Source organism: Phalaenopsis equestris, unplaced genomic scaffold (assembly GCF_001263595.1).
Source record: "Phalaenopsis equestris unplaced genomic scaffold, ASM126359v1 Scaffold219149, whole genome shotgun sequence".
NCBI lineage: Eukaryota > Viridiplantae > Streptophyta > Magnoliopsida > Asparagales > Orchidaceae > Phalaenopsis > Phalaenopsis equestris.
The window spans coordinates 50,187-58,493 of NW_018237541.1; positions in this window are offsets into that span (position 1 = coordinate 50,187).

Here is an 8,307-nt window from a genome sequence, read left to right on the forward strand (position 1 = left end):
GATCTAATTTGGGTCAAACTTGAGCTAGCTTTGGACTAAGCTCAAATTAATTGTTTTATTTGGTGTAAAATGTCATGATAAACAACTTTCATGAAGGATGAAAATTGTTTTGAAGTTGATTTAGTGGATTTTGATGAAATTTGGATTTAGACCCTAATTTAGGCATATGGATCTAATTTGGGTCAAACTTAAGCTAGCTTTGGGCTACACTCAAATTTATTGTTGTGTTTGGTCACAAATGACCTCACAAAGGATTTTCAACAAAAATCGGATGCCATTTTGAGGTTTAGTGCATTCAATTGTTGAGATTTGAGATGTTAGCCAATATTGGGGCTAATTTGGGGGGTTTGGTCAAAGATGGTCAAATTGACAAAGATGGTCAAAGGTGTAGTTGGACAAAATGAAATTGGGAATATTTTGGATTTATGGGGATTTATTGGGAAAAATTGGAAATGTATTGGGATTTTTTGGGAATTTTTAGAATTTTTGGATTTTTGGGCCATGGAGGGGCATTTTGGTAATTTGGCCATTTTTGGAATTTTTTGTCAGTTTTGGCAAATTTGGATGTATTCAAAGTGTTTGGAATAAGTTTTGATCAGTTTTGGGTATTTTGGCAAAATTTGGGAATTTTGGCGAAATTTGGGTCCCAAGGCCGGTTAGATAATTTAGAGGTGTCTAGAGCAAAAGACCCAAGAGGAGCATTTCAAGTAGAATTGGATAAATATGCATTCCATTCTAAATGAACCATGGATCAATGAAATCTCCATTTTGGGCTCTCATGTATTGATCTTAGTCAGGGTATTGTGGGGGTATGATATACCTTAACTCCAAACCAACACCGAGGGTGAATCCTAAGGCCAAGTAACTCTATAGGAACTCTTCTTGAGCTTCCCCATAATGATCTTACCTTCTAAATATTAGAGGTTAGGACCAATATGTGGAACTTCCAGTCGAGTAAAAAAAGAGTTTTGAGTTTCTAATGGTGAAGGTAGCTTTTCTAGTTTTCTAAGACTAGTCAATAGGAAAGTCCTATGGCTAGACCTAGGCTAATAAAGAAGTTTCTAGACCTCAACCAAAAGTGAGATCAACAGGTATCACATATGCTTATAAATTTGATTTATAGTACTAGACTGAGAAATGCCAAATGAAGGGTCTTATAATCATGACCTTCAAATGAGATGACATGTGTTGATTAATGTCTAAAATAAATTTATTAAATATGATATTTATAGATAGCTCAGACTTAAAAAATTACAAATATAAATGCTTAAAAGTGGAACTTATAGCCTCTCAATTATAGACAACCCTATGGTGAGATTTATTGCTTTGATCTACAAGCAAGGTCGAGTAAAAGTGCATACATTTAAAATATTCTACACTTAAATTCTAATAAAACTACGGGGCTACATTTCTAATAGAGATGCCTAATAATTGAAACTTACAATCTTAAATGTAGTATGGTTTATGATGCAAATCTTCTTACTTTAGTATTAAAAAAGTGTATATTTGTGACCAAGAATCTCAAATAATGGAGAGCTAAATTGTGACTCTTAAACATCACCCTACAGGTTGGGCTACCTAAATATATATTTAAATCTTAATAAATTTGAAGATCTTGAGTACATAAAATATTAAATGTTCATCAGACATCAAACCCTATGGTACATTATCTAAGTTATAATGTTGCATTTGTGATTATTAACCCCCGACTATTCCCCTGATCAGTTGAGATTAGGTGTCCACTTGAAAGAGATGGCTCGTTTTTTCTTCTCTCTACTAGGATAACTAAATTCACTGTCTTTGAATGCTAATTGAGAGTTAGGATGATTTAGAAGGATAACTCATATATTTATTTTGATCATGCTCTGATCATAATCTATTTCAAGTAAACAAAAGACTGTGCTACCGTTCAATATACATATTCACATATACTCAGTGGGAATACTTAATGTTTGATTACATTTAAGGTTATTTGGCTTGAACTTTGGGGTCTCATAAGATAAGGCACAAGTTTAGTACTATAGTAAGATTGTTTTTGCCAACTTCAATGGCCTTAAAGCTATTTCTGCCTCCTGTCATCATTGCTATTAGGAAATGTCATCTTCATTTCTAAGGGAAGATTGAATTTATCATCTTCTAGATTTTCATTTGTTGCCTTCAAGACATATCATGTCCATCCCAAAGTTGGGACCAATTCAAAGATAAAAATACTAAATCAAAATCAAAATCAATTATATATATATATAATGATTTTGACAGCATGTTTAAACAATTAAATACATTATAATATCTTATATAATACTTAATACAAAAAAAATCAAAGAGGATTTTGCTTAGTCCATCATGAATAGTTTGAATAATGCAAGTGACTATTATGATAATGATGTTAATGAGTGTGTTCGTAGCTGACTTAGTTTTTAATCACCTTAATTAATATTAATTAACCACTATTGGTAGGATTTCCTCATCACTTAATTATATAAAGCCTTAACCATAATATAGAGATTAAAATACTAATCAATATTCTTAGACATTTAATTAACAAATCCACATAAATTATCTCTAGGAGTATCACATCGGATTAACACATTGCAAAAAATAATAATTTATTATTTTTTTATTTTTTATTTTTTTGGTGAAATTTAAAGTCGTTTTACGGCTACGCACGTCTGTATTTATGTAAGTTGTGTGATTTGTGGACGTGAAGATGTTAAAATACTTGAAAGTAGGGTTGTATTCAGTCGAGTTCTGATTTAATTCGTGTTGGGCTCGTTCAAAGTTGACACAGGTTTGAAATTGCTCGTGAAGTAGGGTTATATTTCACTTTTTAACCCTTAAAAAAAATGATTTTTTTATGTGATATAAAATATTTAGTTTGGCATTAAATGTAAGACATTAAAGTTTAGGGGTTACACATGTAAATATATAGAAATTGGATGGCATGTATGTAAAAGCCGCTAAATTTATGGATCATGACAATCATGCACTCTATAGAATATTTTAAGAAAATATAAACATTTATTAGATGCAAAATGAAGTGGACCAAATTAATCATCCATGATAGATCTAACTACATATTAAAAGATTTACATACATACCACCCACTTCCTCTTTATTTACATATCTAACATTGAACTTTTCCTTTTTTACATTTATGCCAACTAAGGGTCTGTTTTGGGCAGTTTGTGCGTTTCAGAATAAGCTGCTTATCTTGAAACACGACTCGCATGTCAACCCTCGGTCTGATTTTAGTGGAAAAAACTCAAACGGAACAGACAAGCTGCCCCAAGCGGGCCCTAAATGTTTATATGTAAGAATTGAGCTTTAGGTGTTAGATACGTAAATAAAAAGAAATTTAGGGGTATGCATGTAAATATTCTAATAAAAAATTGGAAATTCCGGTCCACTAAATTAATCATACATCATTATTATATATTTTTCTTAAATTAAGTTTTATATTTAAAGGAAAATTATATTTTAAGGCTCCACTTCCAAAATAATAATATTATTAAATATGTTGAATTTACATGCAAAAAGTTCACATGGCATCCACTGCAAAAAAAAAGGCAGCATTGGGGCAAGCAAAACTTTGAATAGATTCTTTTCATTAAACAATTAGATATGTGTTTGGAACATTTTTTTTAATTTTATTTTAATTTTAAAAATAATATTTTCTTTTCAAATATTAAAAAAAAATCATATTTGTGAAATAATTGATTAATAATTAAAACTATTATAATTATGAATTATTTTAAAAATAAATTCTAATAGTTGTTCATTTTTTATGGTAATTCTAATTAATAATACAACACTTAATTATTATAAATTTAAAAATACAATATTATCATTTAAAAATCCATTTTTAATTAAAAAAAGATTTATTTTAGTGTTGAATCTAAAACGGTCAGGGAGACACGTATAAGGATTAGGACGCTGGTGGGTAGGGGGAAGAGAGAGAGAGATACAAAACTAACATGATTGTTAAGAGAGAGACAGAAAACTAGCACAATACTTAGGATTCATTTTTTATGCAACATATACGAGACATCTTTTTTGAGTGATACGGGACCGTACGCAACCTATCGTGACTCAAGGAGCCCATAGGATTTTCAAGTGAATGTTATAAACACAATAGTTGGGGTCTGTACCATTATAGTCCTGCTTTGAGAGAGTCAGTGTCAAGTTGGCAACGCTTTTAGCGTCCTCTGCATTGACGTTCGTACCTGGAGTTGTGTCTTGTTGAGATAGATGTTCTCGTGACATAGACCGTCTACTAAATTCCTCTATATGTGCTTGCACTCTTAAGCCTAAGGTCCAAATCAATGGGCTTTGCATCATAGTCATTTACTCGGTGAAGCGCGTGGAACATCCTATTGAGCTCTTATGGCGCATTTACAACCTCTTTGAATGTTCAGGTATCATGGGCTGCTCATATTCGGCCCTCCGAAATTCCCACGAGGCACACAACCCATTTGATGGACTACTCCAAAAGCCTGACCCTCGGGCGTGGCCATGTCGATGCCTCCCTAAGGGCTCAAAAGCCTTACAATAGGCGTGAAAATGCTTACTTTGAGTGTGGCCACACCTACCGAACAGAGCCCCTAGCATAATTACATCGGGGCTTGGGCGTGATCACGCTTAAAACAGAGCCCCTAGCATAAATACTAAGCTCGATGATAGCTCGTAAAATATATTATATATTATTTAAATAAAATTTAATTAACTATAATATTAAATGGTTTGTTGATTGCTCGTATCATTTATGATATATATACACTTAGATATTAAGTTTATGACGGCTTTAATGCTGTCATTTTTAGTTGTTTGATAAAATTTAGGTTAAATCATGCTTAAATGCTACACAAATTATTCCACTAAATAACCAATTAGCAAAGGATTTATAGCAAAGTGGAGGAGAAATGAGATTTAAGATATTATAAGGCTTAGAGTTTTTAATCTGTATATTAATAGTTGTGATCAAATTCATAAAATTATTTATTAGTTTTTCTTATGAAAGGATTGATACTCGTTTAATTATTTAGCTCAATTAAATACTCGTTCACTAGTCAGAAGCAAATCAAGTACAAATCCAGTTCAAACATTGAAAATTTTAAACATGTCAAGCTTGAACAATATATGAAACTCGACACAAGCTCAAGCCGAACATGAACAACTTATAACTATACCAAGCCAAGTCTAAATTATGATATATTTGGCTCTACTAGGCTCAATTACAAATCTAATTCACACGCTCTTCTTTGTTGCCCAGGCCATTGCAAACTGCTCCAGAAAAAGTCTTCGAAATTCTGAAAAAGTTGTTGATGCTCTTGGCCAGGAGCGATTAGAACCACTTCAAGGCAGACGACCTCAAAGTGATAAAGAATAATCGACACTTGAAAGAGTCAGAAACTTTCAACATGCATATTGTTGATTTGAACACAACAATGTGATCATTGCGATTTGACCGCCCCAAGAAAGCATCTAGCGCTGGAAGCTTAAACTTCTCTTGGGGTTTCACTCCGGAGATATGGAGGAAAAAATAGTCCTCTAGTTGATGTGGCGCTTTAGTGTTTTTCCATCTATGCAAAACAAGTGTTGGTTTGGTACTGCGAGTCGTTGATCCTCTCAAAACCGTTGTTCACTTTCCTATCGTTGTGCGTAGGCGTCACCACCTGTGGTCAGTTCTGCACTTGAAGGGCCTGATTTCTTGCTGGGGCCACGGCATCCCTTAAAACTTCAACGATCTAGCCTGACACCTGATCCATAATCTGACTCCTCATCTCCTGCATTTCTCGCTGCATTCGCTCTTCCATGTCATCTCGTGGAGGCTTTGCATTGGTTAATTCTCCTTGGGCACCCTCTTCTCTCTGCGATCGATGTGCTCCTCTTCTCGTCGATGACATGTCTCTACGCTCACTGTACCTTTGAGATTCGTGCTAAAACATTTTTGACACACATTTAAATTCATTGTTCCATTATACTTATGCCCCATTTGGGGCAGTGACGGAGGCGCAGCGCGACACACGGACACAGTTCTGCGTCGTTCGGGGTGGCGATCCCGCGTTCGTTTGCGTAGGTATTACCCGACTACTCTCGACACAATGGAGTCCATCCCGACGACGACCCAATAAAGTCGAGCTCGTCCACCACCGTCAAAGCGGCAAAGATCCTCACAGAGATCAAGGCGGACTTGAAGAATAATGCCTGAAGAATCTTGCTTCCGTAGTAGCTGCAAATGTCAATTTTGCTGTAGATGTGGATTAACAGGGAAAGACAAGAAAATAGAAGGTCGGGCATCCGCTGGAGACGATGGACTTATCAAGCCAAGGCATAAGGTGAGCTTATTATTCTTTTCTTTGGAAGCTCTAAGTTTATCTGTAATCCATGCTTGCAATTAAAAAAAAAAAATCTATTGACTAAGGTTTTGGCCTTGTTTTAGCTCTATTAGTGTGTTCGGCTCGTTCGTTAAGAAACGAACACGAGCTTATTTCGAACAAACTAAATTTTAAACGAACCGAACACGAACACAAGCTTTGTTCGTTCGTGTTCGGTTCGTTTACACCCCTACTTGTGGCAGAAAATCATGTTGACATTGTTCATGCAAAATTTTGATGCATTTTACAATTTTACTAGTTGTTAGCCTGAGTTTGTGAACTAGAGTTCTTAATTTTTGGGAGCATGTAATTGGATATTATGGTGAACCTTTTAGTATAATGGCAAACTACATAATTACTAATTGAATATGACAAGGATTGGGATCTAAATGAAGCTCCACATTAGCCTTTCAAGATAAGCTCCACATTTGTAAAGCATGCTCTGATGCAGGCCAATATGTAAATAATTTCTCTAACAAGTTAACAATTCGTCCAGCTTATGTTCTATGGCGGCTGGCTGAAGCTTATGAGTAAGTTATCTCTGCAAAATATAATTTCTTAATTCGATATTTGTTCATTTTTGTCCATATGTTTAGTCAATTTATGATTCAGAAGAAATACCCCATATGCACTAGATGACCGTTCAATGTGTCATGTGCTTTGGAATAACGATATCTTAGAACCTCTGGTACTTTGCAACAGAGTTTGGAAGAATTTTCTATGTTGGAGAAATCTTTTGAATTTAGTTGAGCATCCATTGCCAACCAAGGAAAATATGACTTGAACTTTTCTATTGTTTCTTAGTTTTTTTTCTTTTTCTTTAGCACTTTAAGTTCTCACTGTTAAGTGAGTATTGTATATGGTTGTCAAATTTCTATTTTAAACAACTTTACTAAATATGGGTAGAATGATCATTTTTTCAGAAACAGCTGTCCGACAACTATTTTCACACAACTGCTCCAAACAGACATTCAGCTTCCCCGCAGCAACTTCTTAGGGCAGCGCAGCTACAGCTGAAAAACTGAGAAGCTGCAGCTGCGCCCAACATAGTCTATTAGTTAAATGGATTTTATCTTGAAAATATGAATAGATTCATTTTTTTTACTCAGCTGTTCATAAAAAAACATGCTATAAATTTATCGTAATCGAAATAAAAAAATAAAAAAAAAACCAAATTTTTTTACTAAGAAAATTTTCCATTAAATAAGCATATTAAACATTAATTTAAATTAAATTCATTTAGTACTACAATAAAATTTACCATCAATAAAAATCAAAAATAAAAAAAATTAAACTAAAAAATTATCAATTAAATAAGTAAATTAAACATGAATTTTAATTAAATTGATTTATTATTATTATTTTAAATATTTTTTCATTTTTTCAATTCCTTCAAACTCAACAAAGCTTTGGTCCAATCATTTTAAGTTATGACTTTTTTTTTTAATCTCTCTCTCTCTCTCTCCCCCTATATCTATATATATATATATATATATTATTGATATATATATATATATTATGAATATATGGTATTATATAAAAAATCAAATTTCAATCCATAAGATTGAAAAAAGGTACTTTAAAATGATCACCATATAGAAAGGCAAATCATAGCAATTCTATTTTGCAAAAATGACTATTAGCAAGAAATTTTCCTTTAAGAAAAAATAAAAAATAGAAGAAAACTTTTTTACATTTATGCCCTTGCATTGGGCTGAGATTCCTTATTTACATTTATATCCCTGCCATTGCCTTTCCTCCAAAAAGTCATACTGTTTGCTTCCATTTGCAGCCATTCTCAACAATATCTTTTGGCATCATATTTATGCCTTTTTTAAGGGGCATTTGCATACATACCAACTAATTCTTTTGTATTTACATTTATAACATCTCAACTTTACATTTTACATTTATATCATCTAAATATTTCATA